Source organism: Pistacia vera, unplaced genomic scaffold (assembly GCF_008641045.1).
Source record: "Pistacia vera cultivar Batoury unplaced genomic scaffold, PisVer_v2 Contig183, whole genome shotgun sequence".
Taxonomy (NCBI): Eukaryota; Viridiplantae; Streptophyta; class Magnoliopsida; order Sapindales; family Anacardiaceae; genus Pistacia; species Pistacia vera.
Window position 1 is genome coordinate 491,810 of NW_022195927.1, and position 18,771 is coordinate 510,580.

At 45.2% G+C, this 18,771-nt stretch overlaps 1 pseudogene; it reads left to right on the forward strand.

Annotated features, from left to right (window-relative positions):
* Positions 1 to 263: 263 nt before the first annotated feature.
* LOC116126751 lies at positions 264 to 18,486 on the forward strand (annotated as a pseudogene).
* The last annotated feature ends 285 nt before the right edge of the window (positions 18,487 to 18,771 follow it).

The following is an 18,771-nucleotide window of genomic DNA, read 5'->3' on the forward strand; positions in this document are numbered from 1 at the left end:
AAAATTTTGCAAATTAATGAACTGTCAGCAACTCTCCGTTGATTGAGCTCGTTAGCTACTTAATTGATGGAGGTTTTCACCACTTCGCATACTTCACGAAGAACATTGTTAACAATGTTGCCTTTAACCTGTCTAATACTCTGGGAAATGAAGTTTCCTTTCGTCCCAAAATCTGCGTAACAGTCAGAACATTTTTTTCAATAGATCAAATCTTCTATAAATACCTAAATTGAGCCATTACTTCCTCACAGCATATCAAACACTAAAAGCCGTTGCTTAAGATTCGAGCTATCTTCTGTCTATAAACAATGGCTTTAACACTAGAAAAAAAAAATTTTCATTGCTATGTTAATGATTTTCGGGACATGGGCATCTCAAGTGATGTCCCGCACATAGCATGAAGCTTCCATTGCTGAGAAATATGAGCAATGGATGGCTCAATATGGACGCACTTATGAGGTAATGCAGAGAAACAAAGGCGTTTTATGATATTCAAGGACAATCTTGAATTCATAGAAAAGTTCAACAATGCAGGGAATCAGAGTCACAAGCTAGGCATCAATAAGTTTGCAGACTTGACCATGGAATTCAAAGCTACACATACCAGATACAAGTCTACCCAACCAAAGTCATCCAAAACGGTATTACCCTTCAGGTACAACGATACAGAGGACGTTACATCTAGCTTGAACTGGATAGACGAAGGAGCTGTTACTGACGTAAAGGACCAAGGGCAATGTGGTAAGGGAATCACCATATTATCGCTTGTATCATCATATTATTAAGTTATAACTAGTTGTCTGACTTGTTATTTGTTGATGCGTGATTCTAACACCAACTAATCGACACGTGCGCAATGTTGACTGGTCAAGAAACACACGTGATTATGGATAGAGAATACAAAATAAATGCAATGAGAGCTTTTAAAGTGGTTCGGATGCTAAGGTAGCAAGTCCTACGTCCACTGATTTGTATTAGTATTGTGGGTCAGGTCGCAAAAGCAGACTGACTTACAAATGATTGGGAAAAGTAAATACAAAATTTTTAGAGAGAGAGAGTTTAAGCGAAAAATGGCCGAATCCCCTTGATGAAGGGGTCTTCCTCTTTTTATATCGAGTTGAATGCATGTAATCATCATTAAATCCATGGGTTGGTGTGAATGTCAGGACATAATCCGGCTTTACATCCCATTGCCCATTTCCCAAGCTGATTTCATGCAATTTGGAGCAGGCAAACAGACATGTGGGAGCTCCATGGCCCTTGGCAGGCCTGACGTGCGCTTACCATTCTGACGGGAGCAGGTCACACTTCATCACGTGACTTTCCACGTCAGCCCTTGTTTTCCCAGGCATAACAGAAGTCCCCTAGTTTTTAAGGTTTGAGGATCGAACCTTGGAAACTAAGTCGTGCCGCGATTGGAGGTTCTGGTAACTTCGACCAGAATGGGAGAAGCTCGGGACAGGGCCTTTTGCGAACACGACCTCGCACAATTTTTTGCCTAAACGACCTGACAATCATCATCCTAGCGACCTGGATTCATCTAGTGTTCCTCACCGCGCCTTAGGGTTAGAGATTCAATGAACCTGTTTCCTCGCTGTCAGGTGCTCTGCACGTGTTAAGGCGTCTGATAGGTGCATTAAATGCGTTGTGTGCTGACCCGACATTGTTTTGATAGCGTTAATTGCATGACGCATTTGAAAAGACGACCCTCATCACAGCATTGAATGCGACGTGGGGCGCATTTAATGCGGAGAGAGAGAAAAGGCTGTCGTTTTGATTCCGAGAGGTGGTAACCGTCGGTTTGCAGTCCATATAAAAGCCCAAATTTTTCAGATGATGCCACCAAAATCCCTTTTGCCTAGAGTGACAAGCCTTTGCAAACCGGAAGTTCTTCTTTTCCGATTGGCGCCTCTCAGACATCTGAAACAAGATCCGGCCTTGGTCACGCGCCCCAGAAGGTAAGGTCCTTTTTCTTCTTCCTCTTTTTTTTTTTTTTTTTTTTGGTTGGTGGGCAATGGCGTTGGGTCTCCTGGTGTTTCATCAGAGACGCGATGCCGTCGTCGGATTCAAGCCGTGGGTGGCAGCTCGAGTTATTGTTAGGGTTTAAGGAATTTGTCCCATGCTACCACGCGAGACAACATGCAATGGCTAAAATGACCGTGTCTGTCAGTGTTGCAACTCTGGAATGGAACCGTCAACGTCCAGACCCGAGGAAGGAACCAGTTCGTCTTCACGGGACGTTCCCGCGGACGCATCCCTTGATGTCTTCTCGATTCTCACCCGAGAAGAGTTCGATAGGATAAAAAGGCAGTTCAACATCCGCGTAAAGGTGTTCCTCGACAACACCCAGTCGTCACGGCATCCTTCCGATGGCCTTGCTGCGATCTCCAAACAGATCTTCAAGGGTGGAGGGATGATTCCCTTTCATCCTTTCATCAGGTCGGTCCTGGATCACTTCGGGATGGCACCAATGTAGTTGACGCCAAATGCGTATGTCATCACCGTTGCGATGTACATCGCGTGCTGCGAGAGTGGCTTGGGCGAGCCAATGGCGGTGGAACTCAGTATCACCTACTATCTCAAAAAGAGTAAGGACAAGGATTCGTATTACTTGTCCCAGTGACCTACCATCGCCGAAGGGATACATAGCTATCCCAGCAACGCGGGGGCTTACGAGACAAAATTCTTCTTTTTCTGCTATGACGGCTACTACCGCTTTCAGAAACCAAGTAGGTTCTTCTTCGCTAGGTTCATTGTCTGTTCGCTTGCTTGATTATAACGAACTTCCTTCTTTTGCAGTTAATAAAACGACCAGCCAAGACCTGCTTGACGACCCAGACAGGCTCGTGTCTTTTGGAGTCCTTCCCGAGGAAAGCCGGGACGCGAGGAAGCTCGTGACAACCGCGAACTTGTGAAAGTACGGTTTTATCAGTAACAACGCGTCTTTAGAGCCCCTAGAATGTAAGTTACACTGATTCCTTTCTGGTTGCAGAATAATTTTGTTTACTAATGTACTTGCATGCAGCAACTATGCCTCCGAAAGAGTCCGAGCAGCCTCGTCGAGCACCGTTCGTCTTCCCTCAATCGAGGAGAGAGAGAGAGAGCAACCGAAGTTGCTTGTCCCATTGCGGCACAACCGGTGTGAACAGCCGTGCCTTCCCAGCCCCGTCCTGTGCAAGAAGCGACCAGGACAGAACAAGTCGCTCAGACACCACCTGTTCGCCCAAGGTGGAAGGCTCCGGCCCAGAGGTCGAAGAAAAGGAAGCAGATTTAGGTCGACGAGTCAGAGACTAAATCTGAGGAAGAACCCTTGAGGTCGCGACAGGACTCAAGAAGGAGGTCGGGCAAGGAACCCGTGGACGAGGCGATCGCTGCGGACAGGGCGAAGGACGCACCAGTGTTGGACTCATTGGGGAGCCTGCCCGGATACCTGTAGCTGATAGTCTATTCTTTGCTCGAGTGTGGGCTATCAGAGTCATATGATGAGTTCGCTGATACGGGCGATGACCTGATGACCACGTCGTTCCAACATCTAAGCAAGGTAAACGAACTGTACTTAAAGTTTGTCCTCCGTTTTCATTCTAATTCACTTCTTGCTCATAGGCTTTGCTTGCGATGAGGATGTCTATGGAGAAGACTCGGTTGGGGGCCGCGAAGGGGGCAAGCGACCTAAAGGAGGAGGTCGCGAAGCTCAAGCACAGCCTGGAGTCCGTCGAAGCGGAAAGAACGCAAGCATTCAAAGCGGCGAACATGTACCTGAACCAAAAGGATGCCGCTTTGCAAACAATGGACTTCCAAAAGGCGGAGCTTGAACGACGCGTGGAGGAAGTGAAGGAGCTTCAAAGGACAACCACTAGGCTCTCCAAGGAGGTCGGAGAAAAGGATCAGGAGATTCAGACGACCTCCATATGGGCTCAGCGAGCTGAACTTGAAAGGGAGGCCTCCGAAAAGGAAAGGCAAGCTCTCGAGGCCGAACTCCAGGAGAGTCGGGAAAAAATCGCTTCACTGACTGAAGAAATGCGGATCCAGTTAGAGGAGATCGAGGATAAGGCCGCCGACTCGGCAATCGGGTCTATTTATTCCCTGCGACCAAGGAACCCAGATCTGGATATTTCCGACCTCCTAGAGGGGTGGCAAGAGACCTTGCGGGTTCAGGCTGAGGAAGACGATCAAGCGGCAGCGGCCACCCGACGATCCGACCAGGCAGAGGGTTCTGGTCCTGCTTCGAAGGATCCCCCCGACCAGCCATCATGTATCGAGTCTGACTCTATTGAGATAGGGTCTTGATTTTTGTTATACATAAATGAAAATACATTTTGCTTTCAATTGCTGTTCGCTTTTTCATACATAAGCACAGTTTACAATTCAGTTTTACATAGGCAATATTACATACGAATTCTTACACGCGAACAGAATACATGCGAACTGTTTCCAGCGAACAAAATAATACTTTACATCAAAGAGGAAACTAACAAAAACTAATTTGAGAGCTGAGTTTGGGATTACTGATAGTATGGCCGGAGGTGCTCGGCATTCCAAGCTCGGTGTACTTTGGAACCGTTCAATCTTTTGAGAAGGTAAGTCCCCGGTTTGATCACCTTGTTGACCCGGTACGGTCCTTCCCAGTTAGGTCCTAGTACCCCCGCACTTGGCTCTCTGGTCTCAAGGAGAACTTCCTTTAGCACAAGGTCTCCGACCTGGAAGTCTCTTCGCTTGACCTTTGAATCGAAAAACCTCTTTGCACGCTGCTGGTAGGCTGCTATCCTTAGTGAAGCCTTGCTGCGGTGCTCTTCAACGAGAACCAAACTTGCCCTCATAAGTGCTTCGTTTTCAACCTCGTCGTACAAGTCTCTCCGAAGAGAACCAGTTCCCACCTCTACAGGAATCATTGCTTCGCAGCCATAGGCTAGCGAAAAAGGGGTTTCTGAGGTGGAGGTTCTTGGAGTTGTCCTGTATGCCCATAAGACTTCGGGGAGATCATTAGCCCAATTTCCTTTGGCTGCCCCAAGTTTGGCCTTTAGAGTGTGCTTGATGGTCTTGTTGACAGCTTCAACTTGGCCATTTGCTTGCGGTCTGGCGACTGAGGCAAATTTTTTATGGATGCCCAGCTCGTCGCAGAACTGTTTGAACTCCTCGTTATCGAATTGCTTTCCATTATCTGAGATGAGGGTGTGGGGAATTCCGTAGCGGCACACTATGTTCTTGAAAACGAAGTCTTTCAGCTTTCTGGTCGTGATCGCGGCCAGCGGTTCGACTTCCACCCATTTCGTAAAATAATCTACCGCGACCATGGCATACTTGACCCCTCCTTTTCCAACTGGCATGGGACTGATAAGGTCAGTCCCCCATATAGAAAATGGCCAGGGGCTGGTCATCGTTATTAGCTCGTGCGAGGGGGCTCACGGAATGTCTGCGAACCGCTAGCACTTGTCACATTTCTTGACAAAATTGTGCGTATCTTCTTGGATCCGGGGCCAATAATATCCCTGACAAACAACCTTGTTCGCAAAAGATCGAGCAGTTGTGTGGTTACCGCAGATCCCTTCGTGAATTTCCCTCATGATGTAGTCAGCTTCTTCACTGGTTACACATCGGAGGAGAGGGGCACTGAATCCTCTCTTGTACAGCTGGTCCCCGATGAGTGTGTAACGAGCAGATCTTGCTCGCACGACCCTTGCCTCGACCTTGTCATCTGGCAAGGTCCCATCCTTGAGGTATTGGAGAATGGGAGTCATCTAGGGATCCGGTTGAGTCATATTTACGGCCTATTTGGTTGAGCTAATAGTAGGAGCATCCACGAAACGAACAGGAATGTTGTCTGGAGCCTCTGAATCCAACGACGAGGCTATCTTTGCTAGGGCATCCACTATAGAATTGCTATCTCTGGGGATCTGAGTGATTTCAAAGTGCTTAAACGACTAAAGAGCGGTCTTAGCTTCTTTCAGGTAGCGGACCATGTTCTCTTCCTTGGCTTGGTATTCCCCTAAAATTTGGTTGACGACCAGCATAGAGTCGCTGTAAATGCTGATTGCGGTTGCACCCGTTTCTTTGGCAAGTCACAACCCGGCAAGCAGGGCTTCATACTCTGCCTCATTGTTGGTCGCCTTAAACCTGAACCGGAGAATACCATGAATTCGAGCCCCCTCGGGGCTTACAAGGAGAAGACCCACACCGGCTCTTTTCCTGTTTGACGACAAGTCGACGTAGAGGTTCCAGGTCGATAGGTTCTAAATACTTTCCTGCACGACTTCGCTAGACTGTTGCTCGCTCGGGAGATAGGAAAATTCTGAGATGAAGTCTGCAACAGCTTGCCCTTTAATGGTTGATCTGGGCTTGTACTTCAGGTCGAACTGGCTCAATTCCATGGCCCATTTGAGTAGTTTACTTGAGGCTTCTGGTTTCTGGAGGACCTGCCTTAGGGGGTAATTAGTCATTACGTTCATTGTATGGGCGTGGAAGTAAGGTCGCAGCTTTCTGGATGCGATTAGCAGAGCAAAGGCTAGTCGCTCCATTTCTGGATACCGTATCTCGGCATCCGATAGACGCTTGCTTGCATAATACACTAGCCATTGCGCCTTTTCCTTTTCCCGTACTAAAGCTGCACTGACCGCGAACTGAGAGACGGACAGGTAGATGAGCAGGATTTCCTATGGAAGAGGCTTAGAGAGAAGAGATGGCTTCCCTAGGTGTTCTTTTATACTCTGGAATGCCTGTTCGCATTCGGGAGTCCACTCGAATTTCTTATTGGCCTTCAGAACATTGAAAAATGGCAAGCAGTGGTCTGTTAGCCTTGATATGAAGCGACTAAGCGCCGCTATTCGCCCGTTTAGACTCATGACCTGTTTCTTGCTGGTCGGGTTTTCCATATTGAGCAGAGCTTGAATCTTCCCGGGGTTTATTTCTATGCCCCGCTGATTAACCATATACCCCAGGAACTTTCCTGACGATATCCCGAACGAACACTTAAGAGGGTTTAGCTTCATTCTGTACAGTCGGAGGATGTCAAACATCTCAGCAAGATGTGCAATGTGTTCTGAGGCGACCTGGGATTTGACCAGCATGTCGTCCACATAGACCTCCATTGTCTTTCCGATCTGGTCGGAGAAGATTCGGTTGACCAACCTCTGATCGGTCGCGCCTGCATTCTTGAGGCCGAAAGGCATGACTTTGTAACAGTATAGCCCCCGGTCTGTAATGAAGGATGTATGCTCCTCGTCTGGCCCATACATCGGGATTTGATTGTATCCCGAGTACGCATCCATGAAGCTTAGCAGCTCGTGCCCCGAGGTGGCATCAACGAGCTGGTCGATTCTCGGCAAAGGGAAGCTGTCTTTCGAGCAAGCTTTATTGAGATCGCTGAAGTCAACGCAGGTCCGCCACTTGCCATTTGGCTTCTTTACCAGGACCGGATTGGCAACCCAGGTCGGGTATAACACCTCTCGGATGGACCCATTTCGGAGGAGGCTTTCCACTTCTGATTTTAGTGCGGCATACCGCTCCGGATCCATCGCTTTTCTTTTCTGGTGAATCGGTTTGGCTTCACTGCTAACGTTTAACGAATGGCAAATACTGTTCGGGCTGATCCCGACCATATCTGTATGCGACCAGGCAAACACGTCAATGTTTTCCCTTAAGAAGCTCATCAGCTCGGAAGCGAGCTGAGGGTTGAGACAGCTTCCAATCCTTAACACTCGGCTCGGCACTTTTGAATCAACTAAAATTTCAGACAGATCCTCAACCGGGCCGCTAGGAGGGATTTCTTGGATTCATGGATCTATTTTATCCTCCGCTGGGCCTGGCTGTGGCTCGATCTGGCTGATCGCCATAGCCTGGCGAGGCACACATCGCAAAATACCCTTTCCTTTGTCTGCCATCTGCACCGCTTTTACGTAGCATTCGCGAGATGCACTTTGCGATCCGCTCACTTCCCCTATTCCCGTTGGAGTGGGGAACTTCATCTTGAGGTGATATATGGAAGTGACTGCCTTGAAGCTTCTCAACAGAGGTCGCCCCAAGATTCCATTAAAGGCCGATGGGCAGTCCACGACCAAAAATTCGGTAACCCTAGTCACCTCGTCGTAGTCCCCGAGCGTGACTGGTAGCTGGATCGTTCCTTTGGGGATCAGGTGGTCCCCTATAAAATCGTAAAGAGGTATCGAGGCGGGCTTCAGGTCGACCTCGTCTAGGTTCATTCGATCGAAAGCGCTCTTGAACAGGATGTTCACAGCGCTTCCGTTGTTCACAAGCATTCTGCAGGCATTATGGCACCCTATCAGGGGCGTGATCACCAGGGCGTCCTCATGAGGATGGTGCAAGCGAGCTGCTTCCCATTCGCAGAAGGTGATCGGCTCCTCCTTTCGAGCCTTTTGTGGTCACTGCGAAGTGTTCATTACTCTGATCGGGTCGTGATATGCTTCGCGAGCATACCTTTCCTGTGCTCCTCGCGTGTTTCCCGCGAGGTGTGGGCCTCCGAAGATTATATTAACGCTACTGTATCCGTTGCGATCACGATGCTTTTTCTTCTGCTCCCCTTGGTTCTCTTTTGGAGAGTCATCAATATACTCTTTGAAGTGCCCTTTCTTGATGAGCTCCTTGATTGCCTGCTTTAGAGCTCGGCATTCATCAGTGTGATGCCCATTATCCCGATGGAAATGACAGTAATTTTTGCTATTTCTGGCCATAGCAGGAGTTTTCATAGGTTCCGGCTCACCGAGCAGGCTGGCCTCCTCGGATTTGTCAAGGATTGCAGATATGGACACATTCAATAGAGTGTATTAAGCTCTGTCTCGGTCGCGATGAGGAACAGGAGCATAGGACTTTTTGTGCTCGTAGCGGGGTTTCTTCCTTTTTCGCTGATCATCAATGTCTCCTTTGTGATCAGCTCTCCTATTTTCTCCCCGACTAGACATACTGCTTGAAATTCCGTGATCGCGACGGCGGAGTGCCGCCAATGAATTCTCTATTCGGAGATATTTTCTGCAAGATTGTAAAATCGGGTAAGGGAAACATCGTCCTCAGCCTGCAGTTCTTTCCACAGGTCGATTTGCAGGCGAACTCCAGCTATTATAAGTGTTCGGACGGACTCTTCTAGGGCATGAGCCACCTTGTTGAGTTCCCTGTGGAAATGGTCGATGTAAGATTGCAGGGATTCGTCTCTTTCTTGCCTTATGTTGCTGAGGTAGCTGAAAGGCATCGAAAACTTCCGATTTGCTTGGAAATGCCGTAGGAACGTCGTGCTCATTTGAGGCCACGAACTAATCGATCCTGCTAGGAGCGACCTTAACCACCGCTTGGCGTGAGAAGTGAGCGTCACAGCCAAACAACGACATTTTGCAAGGTCTGAAACCTGGTGGAGCTCCATCAGGTCGTTGAACTCATACAAATGATCCTACGGGTCATGGTTCCCATCAAACGGTCGCATGTCGGGCATTCTGAACCCCGGTGGGAGTGGAGCAGCTAGCACTTCAGGAGAGAAAGGGGATGCAGAGGCGACCTGGGCCTGTTCGTTTTACTGCTCCTGTTAGAGTCATGAAAGTGACTCTATTTTGGTGATAAAAATACCCTATTTGTGATTAAAGTGAAGTATATTGAGACAATTAAAGAATTTATGAATTTATTCACGAAAATTGCTTCCTAATATTTTTCTTATGAATTTAACGTGTTTGGAATGATTTTGGAAAGTATATGAGTTGATATTGGGTTGTGGTTTATGGATTGAGGGTGATTTTGTCTCATTTATGCTGTTTAGGGGGTAAAATGTCATGTTTTAAGGGGTTTGCTGTCTGTCTGTTTCAATCATGCAGGGACCAAATGGAAATTTGCCAAATTTTGTATAAAACTCCAGTTCAAGTTCGCAGAAAGGTGCTGTCGCCCACCAAAACTCTTCACCTTCTCCGATCAATCGCTCGGCACCCTCCATCTTCATTTTCGGCGAGCTTCGGCTCCCCTTGCTCCGGTCACCATCATCCCTTCATCACACCCCGCGAAACACGCACCCACGCACCCTTCATCTTCCCCACCACGACTCTTCGTCTTCCCGGCCAGTTGGGCCATTTTTCGCGACTTTCCAGCTCCCCAAGGTAGATCTTCATCTCCCCACGGTCGGATCTACACTTCCCTTGCTTCAGCCTCCGCGAAAACCGTCGGAATCCGCGATTTTGCCGCCGCGCCTCTTCATCTTCCAGCCCAGATCCTGCTCATTCCGCGACTTCTCACCTCCCCAGGACCTGATCTGAACTCCCCATCACCAGAGCTTTCCATCGGTACCTTCGGATCCCATTTCTGCCACCGTTTTCGGAGACCCGCCGAAAATTAACGTTTTTCGGCAAACCGCGGCTGTTCGTATTCCAGGCTGTCCGTTGGTCGTTTTCGGCCCTTCTTCGCATCATATCGCTGTCGGTTACCTCCTCTTAGCCATGATCAACTCCGTTTCCACTGTTTCAGCCTCCGTCATCCCCCCAATGAGCGGCTGAGTTCCCGTTTGTCCGTTACGGTGTAGGCGAGATCGAGATTGAATCCACTGATCTCCTCATAAGCCTCGACGACTAGTTGGATGAGCCCGAATGTTGGATATTGGTTAAGTTTCTTGTATTCAGATTATATTTGTTTTCGTTTCAGTTTGTTTGCGATACTTTAATATTATCTGATACTCGACGTGTTGAATTGATAATGTCCATTGAGACGTTTATTATATATAGCTTTTCGCATAATTGAATGTCGGTTTGAGATTATTGAATGTTGTTATGACTTTAAATTGCTTCGGTACTGATTGCAATCAAGTTGTAGTAGCGTTTAATGTCATGTCTACTAGGATGCATTTATTGTGTAATTATTTATTGGAGGATACAGGTTGATAGGTGTACTGTTTTATGTGTACCAACTAGTGGTGTTTAAGGGTTAAGCGTTTTTCAGTTAGTCGATGATAGTCTTTAACCAATCGATCTGTAACTAAGACAGGGAGACAGGATAGATTATATCTAGATTGCTGAGAGATATTTTTATTGATTTGCCTAGCCTTGTAGGTTTGGAAATTGAAGAGCGGGGAGAGAATGTGAGAGTTGGTCTTGAGTCAAACCGAACCCGTACGACAAACGTTTTTAATATTGTGTTTTAGTTAGCAATTATTTAATGCTTTTTAATTTCCTGCAAGTATTAGTTTTCTTTAGTTTTAATCAATCATTCTGTCAATTTCTCTTTCGTTAACTCAAATATACATTAGGTCATAGTCTTGCTCTCTGTGGATTCGACCCTGCTTACCGCTAACTACGGTATTTAGGTTTAATTTTGTGACCGTGACGACCGGTCTAACAAATTTTGGCGCCGTTGCCGGGGAGCAACGTGCTTTTGACTTTGTGTGTATTGGGGTTTGTAAATACTTTAAGTTTAATTTTTGTATGTTATTTAATTTTCATTAGGACAGTTTCATTGTGGTTGTTTTTATTTTGCAGGAAGATCGCAATTGGGGAAACGTTGCAGTGTGTCATATGCCTCAAAGTTTAAGCGTGACCCGATTGTGATATTTTCTAATCTTTTTAGCTTTAGTTCTTTTTAGTTCTTGTTATCGTTTGTGTGATGTTTGCATGTTTCGTGTTCATTTAGTTTGCATGTTTGTATTAGTTTTGCATATTTTGTTTTTATTCATAGGATTTAGTTTTTGATTTAGTATAATTTCTTTTTGTTTGACTGTTTATTTAATTGTTGATTGTGTGGATTATTTTTTTTTAGGGTGTTTTCATATTTAGCTTTATTTTTCTTTATGTGTGGTTTTTGAATTGTTTTTTGTTCTTTTCTTTTTCGTTAATTTTGATGTTGTGGTTGTTGGTGGAACCTTTGGTACACTTGTGATGAATGCTTGGTAGATAGTCATATCAACCAATTTTAGTACCCTTGGATTTGAAAATAGAAAGCACTTAGGATGGAATGATAATCTGTATCCCATGCACAACCATCTTGCTTCTTAGGATTCCTATCATAGGGCAGCCGCCTAGGAATGGTGGCATTTATGAGGTTTCTCCTTTGGACATATAGACTCCAAGGTTGAGTCTTTAGCCTATCAATTTGACACGTTCATACTATACATGGGCAAGCTTCTAGGCAACCACCTCCTGGTAGACAAGTCAGGATGTCTTTCTATGCCTTCAGACCTTTTAACTGTTGAGTACGCATTTGAGGAACCAGCTCCCTTCACTTTTGAGGAGCAGTGCAAGATGCACAAGGTTTCCAGAGACGGAATGATCCGTATCAAACACATTTGATAGTGGTGGCATAACCATCCTAATTTTGCATGGAAGCAGGAACAATCTCAGAATGTCTCCCATAATATGCCTATATTTCTTCAATCAACAGGGCAATTATTGGGACATGTATTCGGTCCAACCAACCCGCCCAACCTAGGATCCCACCTCCGTCCCAACAGCCCACTCACGAGCCCAGTCCACTGGAATCAATGATGGCTCAAATACTCCAACCATGCAAGAACAGAAAGAGACTTGAATGCTATTTCAATGACTTAGAGCAGCATTATCAGTATACATTCCCATTCCCACTATTAGTAAGCTAGAGACCCAAATTGGTCAAATAGCTGAAGCGGTTTATAAGAGAGGAATGCCATTTGCCGAGTCAAGTTGTAGATAATCCCAATGGTGCACCTCACCAGATGGGGTGTCATGAACTAGCTAGGCTTGAGAGGAATATATGTTGAGTTTGGAGAGAAAGAGAGCTTTGAGGGAAACCAAGCCGAGAACAGTGAAAGAGAACCAACCATAGAGTTAGGTGTGTCGAGACATGAAAACGAGAAGTTGGGGGAAAGAGTATCCCCTGCATTTGACACACCGATAGAACCTTGTCCTCAATCCCTAGAGTCGAATCATGCATCCAACTTTAAGAAAACTACTAGGATGGAGGAAATGGTTGAGTTGTTTAGACAATGGCTGATTGGTATTCCCTTCTTGATGCCATTAAGCTCATACCTGCCTATGCCAAGTTCTTAAAAGACTTGTGCACATGAAATGGCGTATTAAATTCAAATAGCCTCTTGGGACCTCGTGATACCCTACTTGTTGCTGAATGGCGAGGGTCATGTAAGGCACCGCCAACGTTCAACACCTTGAACTTGATGTTCGCATTTAGTCGGCTGAAGACTTTAAACTGGCGCTTGTGGAGGCAACCCCCTTTTTAAATATGTTTTTATTGCTTTTATGTTTTTGTTGTTTTTTGTCTTTGTAGGATTGCCATGTTTGGAAACTCATTAACTAATCCAAGGCTATGCTTACGTATGCTCCCACAACTCCGTTGGTGACAACCCACCATTGTTCCTCAGGTTGTATCTCTCCACCTTATTGCTTTTATTGTTAGATTTCTGTTTTCTCAAATATGTTGGACATTTTAATGTTATTGATCATATTGCCATGAGATCATTTGATGCTAAGTTGGGAGGATGTTTGTAGTTGTGGGTCATTGAGACAATGACATTTTAGTTGGGGAGTGTTGATTGATTTTTATTTTTGTGGAGTATGTTGTTGATCATATTTTTGGGAAGTGTGTTGTGATGATGCTTTTGTGGAGATTGTGATATTTTTGTAAAGTGTTGTTGATAATGCTTTTGTGGAGATGTGTGTTGAATGGATTGTGCATCATATTTTTTGTGGCATGATGATGTTGGAATATGTTGAATCGTACTCTTGTAAGTCCAAAGTGGTTAAAGTGAACTAAGTGAGTTTATTTTAAAATTTTTCATGAATTCATGCATAATCACCATTTTAGAAGCAATTGAGGTGAAGTTGAAAGGTTTTGTGAGGTTTTTGAAAATTGTTTGTTGCAACATGGTTTTAAACATTGAACTATTGGTTTTGTTTTGTGCTAGTTTTGTCCATAATTGTGGTTAGCCACTGTTTTGTGTAAATGTCATGTGTTTTAGTGTTTATGCAAGTCTCCCACAACTTTTATATGCCCATGGAGCAAATTTTCATTTATTATCTTGCGTGTGTTAAAAGTGCTTAAATGTTGCTTGATGATTTGGTTTTGATTTGTAGCCTAGTTGCCTCGAGTGAGTACGCCCAAGGGGTGTTCTACACCTAATCCCCTAAAGCTTCTAGCTTGGAGCGGTTGGCATAAAGCTCGTTACTGTTCCTCTAGAAAGCTTAATAAATCATTATTAAATCATGAGCTTTATAAAATAAAGAAATAAAGTCTTGACTTGTAGCCTAGTTGGTTCGGGTGAGTAAGTTCGAGGAGTGTTTTACATTTAGTGCCCTATAACCGTTTGGTTTGGGAGTCTTGACCTAAAGCCCGTTACACGGACCTTCTAAAAGCTTAAGAAGTTAAGACAAGAAAAAAAAAAAAAAAAAAAAGTGATGAATGAAAAAAATTTATGTCAAATCTGTGTGGAAAATGAGCATTATGTTGCGTGTACATAAGTTGGGAGTTTTGCATGACATTTAACATTGTGATATGAATATGAAATGTGTGTTTGAGAAGCTTGAATGAGATAGGCAAATCTTGACAAAAACTTTAGTTCTTTATTTAGGATTGTGTTATTTACTTGTTATGTTCAAATTCTTCACTTTACCTTTTGATGAATGTCTTGGTTGTCGATGAATATGGTTGTGTATGGTTTTGTGAGAATGATGAAGAGTTCTTTAACTTTACTCGAGGACGAGCAAAGAGTAGTTGGGGGTGTGTTAGAGTCATGAAGTGACTCTATTTTGGTGATAAAAATACCCTATTTGTGTAAGTGAAGTTATTGAGACAATTAAAGAATTTATGAATTTATTCACGAAAATCGCTTCCTAATATTTTTCTTATGAATTTAAACGTGTTTGGAATGATTTTGGAAAGTATATGAGTTGATATTGGGTTGTGGTTTATGGATTGAGGGTGATTTTGTCTCATATGCTGTTTAGGGGGTAAATGTCATGTTTTAAGGGCTGATTCTGTCATGTTTCAATCATGCAGGACCAAATGGACATTTGCCAAATTTTGTATAAAACTCCAGTTCAAAGTTCGCAGAAGGTGGCTGCCGCCCACCACAAACTCTTCACCTTCTCCGATCAAGCTCCGGCGACCCTCCATCTTCATTTTCGGCGAGCTTTCGGCTTCCCCTTGCTCCGGTCACCATCATCCTTCATCACCACCGCGAAACACGCACCCACCGCGACGCTTCATCTTCCCCACCCGCGACTCTTCGTCTTCCCGGCCAGTTTTGGCCATTTTCCGACGACATCCAGCTCCCCAAGGGTAGATCTTCATTCCCCACGGTCGGATCTACACTTCCCTTGCTTCAGCCGCCGCGAAAACCGCCGGAATCCGCGATTTTGCCGCCGCGCCTCTTCATCTTCCAGCCCAGATCCTGCTCATTTCCGGCGACTTCTCACCTCCCCGGACTGATCTGAACTCCCCATCCCCAGAGCTTTCCATCGGTACCTTCGGATCCCATTTCCGCCACCGTTTTCTGGAGACCTGCCGAAAAATTAACGTTTTCCGGCGAACCGCGGCTGTTTCGTATTCCGGGCTGTCCGTTGGTCGTTTTCGGCCCTTCTTCTCGCATCATATCGCTGTCGGTTACCTCCTCTTCGCCATGATCAACTCTGTTTCCACTGTTTCAGCCTCCGTCATCCCCACAATAGCGGCTGAGTTCCCGTTGTTCCGTTACGGTGTAGGCGAGATCGAGATTGACTCCACTGATCTCCTCATAAGCTCTCGACTAGTTGGATGAGCCCGAATGTTGGATATTTGGTTAAGTTTCTTGTTTCGATTATATTTGTTTTCGTTTCAGTTTGTTTGCATACTTAATATTATTCTGATACTCGACGTGTTGAATTGATAAGTCCATTGAGAACGTTTATTGATATATAGCTTTTCGCTATTATGTCGGTTTGAGATTATTGAATGTTGAATGACTTTAATTGCTTCGGTACTGATTGCAATCAAGTTGTAGTAGCGTTTAATGTCATGTCTACTAGGAATGCATTTATGTGTAATTAGTTATTGGATGATACAGGTTTATAGGTTGTACTTGTTAATGTGTACCAACTGTGGTGTTTAGGGTTAAGCGTTTTTCAGTTAGTCGATGTAGTCTTTACCCAATCGATCTGTAACTAAGACGACAGGGAGACAGGATAGATTATATCTAGTTGCTGAGAGATATTTTTATTGATTTGCCTAGCCTTGTAGGTTTAGGAAATTGAAGAGCGAGGAGAGGATTTGTGAGAGTTGGTCTTGAGTCAAACCGAACCCGTAGCGACAACGTTATTTAATATTGTGTTTTAGTTAGCAATTTATTTAATGCTTTTTAATTTCCTGCAAGTAATTAGTTTCTTTAGTTTTAATCAATCATTCTGTCAATTTCTCTTTCGTTAACTCAAATATACATTAGGTCATTAGTCTTGCTCTCTGTGGATTCGACCCTGCTTACCGCTAACTACGGTATTTAGGTTTAATTTTGTGACCGTGACGACCGGTCTAACAGCTCCCTTAACCTGTCCAGAGCTCGCTGTAGCTCCTCAATTTGTGGTAACGGAGCCAATTGAGGGTTGCTTTCACCTGTGCGAGTTTGACCTTCACAATTACAGATCAGGAAAGTCCAGAGGTCAGAGTCCTCTTCGCCTCGGTCGGCATTTCTGACTGCACTCGACACATGCTGGCTAAAGGTGTGTGAAGGCGATGGATTGCGCGGGGCGTTTTCACGACCCTCGCGGTGGTACGAACCGCCCCGCGAGGTGTGGAGGCCACCCGCATGATAACGATCGGGATCGTTCTGCTGGCAGTGATAGGAATCATCGCGCCTGGCATTTTTCCTTGGGTTCGCCTGCCACGTGGCATGGGACAGCTCGGGATTCACTTTTTCACCGAGTCTCAGCTTTGCCGCGACCCTGCTCGGGGTACGATTTGTGTTCGCTGGTCCTTAGGAGCCTGTGCCACTTGCTTACCCTTACGTCTACGCGCTGCAGTGCTTGCGGCACGGGCTATTTCCCTTTGCTGCGCTTTCGCGTGACCTGCAGGCGTCTTTGGCGGTTGCACCGCCCCAACTATTGTAGATGACATGCCTCGGTCCAAACGGTACAGCCTCTACTTGACCGTCTAGAGAGTATTGTCAAACCTCTCCAGGTACCTTCTGATAGCGGGGTCAAGCTGCGAAGCTGCCGGGATATCCCCCGCAGCATTTTGTGAAACTGGAAGTACCCTGGAGGGGGTACCCCCTTGGGTCAAGGGGACTCCTTCAGCGCACTGATTAGCTTGCTCAGGTTCAGATTGGCGGGCCATTTGTTGCTATAGGACCAGTAGGTTGAAGATTCTCTTGATGAAGGATGAACACTAAATCAGGCCCTTCCTCTAGCGCCAAACTGTTGATGCATGATTCTAACACCAACTAATCGACACGTGCGCAACGTTGATTGGCCAAGAAACACACGTGATTATGGATAGAGAATACAAAATAAATGCAATGAGAGCTTTTAAAGTGGTTCGGATGCTAAGGTAGCAAGTTCTACGTCCACTGATTTGTATTAGTATTGTGGGTCAGGTCGCAAAAGCGGACTGACTTACAAATGATTGGGAAAAGTAAATACAAAGTTTTTAGAGAGAGAGAGAGTTCAAGCGAAAAATGGTCGAATCCCCTTAATGAAGGGGTCTTCCTCTTTTTATATCGAGTTGAATGCGTGTAATCATCATTAAATCCATGGGTTGGTGTGAATGTCAGGACATAATCCGGCTTTACGTCCCATTGCCCATTTCCCAAGTTGATTTCACGCGATTTGGAGCAGGCAAACAGACACGTGGGAGCTCCATGGCGCTTGGTAGGCCTGACGTGCGCTTACCGTTCTGACAGGAGCAGGTCACACTTCATCACGTGACTTTCCACGTTAGCCATTTTTTTCCCAGGCATAACATTATTATTTTGATTTTAGGTTGCTGCTGGGCATTTTCGGCAGTGGTAGCTGTAGAAGGTATTACTTTTATCAAAACTAAAAACTCAGTCTCACTGTTCGAGCAACAACTAGTGGATTGTGATAGAAATGGCAATGGCGGTTGCAGTGGTGGTGATATGAAGAATGCCTTCAAATACGTTACAGAAAACAAAGGTCTTGCAAGTGACACAGATTACCCATATTAGGGAATGGATGGAATCTGTGAAAAAGAGAAGGAAGAAGACCCTGAAGCCAAAATTACAAGCTATGGAGTTGTACCTCCAAATGATGAAAGTTCCTTATTGAAGGCTGTGGCCCAACAACCAGTTTTAGTTGCTGTTGATTCAAGCCAATTTCAATTCTACAAAAGTGGGGTTTTCAAAGCGCAATGTGGAACCAATCTGGACCACGGTGTTATTGTAGTCGATATGGGAAGAGCGAAGAAGGTGACAAGTACTAGTTTGTCAAGAACTCCTGGGGCCAGGATAGGGGTGAGAATGGCTACATCAGGATGCTCAGAGATTTTGATGCTCCTGAAGGCATCGGTGGCATTGCCATGGACGCTTCTTATCCAGTTATTTGATTAATATCTAAATGCTTCTGCTTAAATTTCTTCATTCCTATTCCATGTTTAAGAATGTTTCTGAGAGTAGATAATTTGTGTTACTTACCTTTACTATGTGTTGAAGAATTCAGCTGAGAATTAATGATATGACATGGTATCATTCTCATGCCATCTAGTTGTCAAACTTAAAATCAATACTTAATACCAAGAAAACTACACCCTTTCTGACTCGACAAGTTTGTCTCTTCAGTTCAATTACCAAAATCCCGTCTCTTCCTTCATTTTGGGTCTCATTCAGCCCTC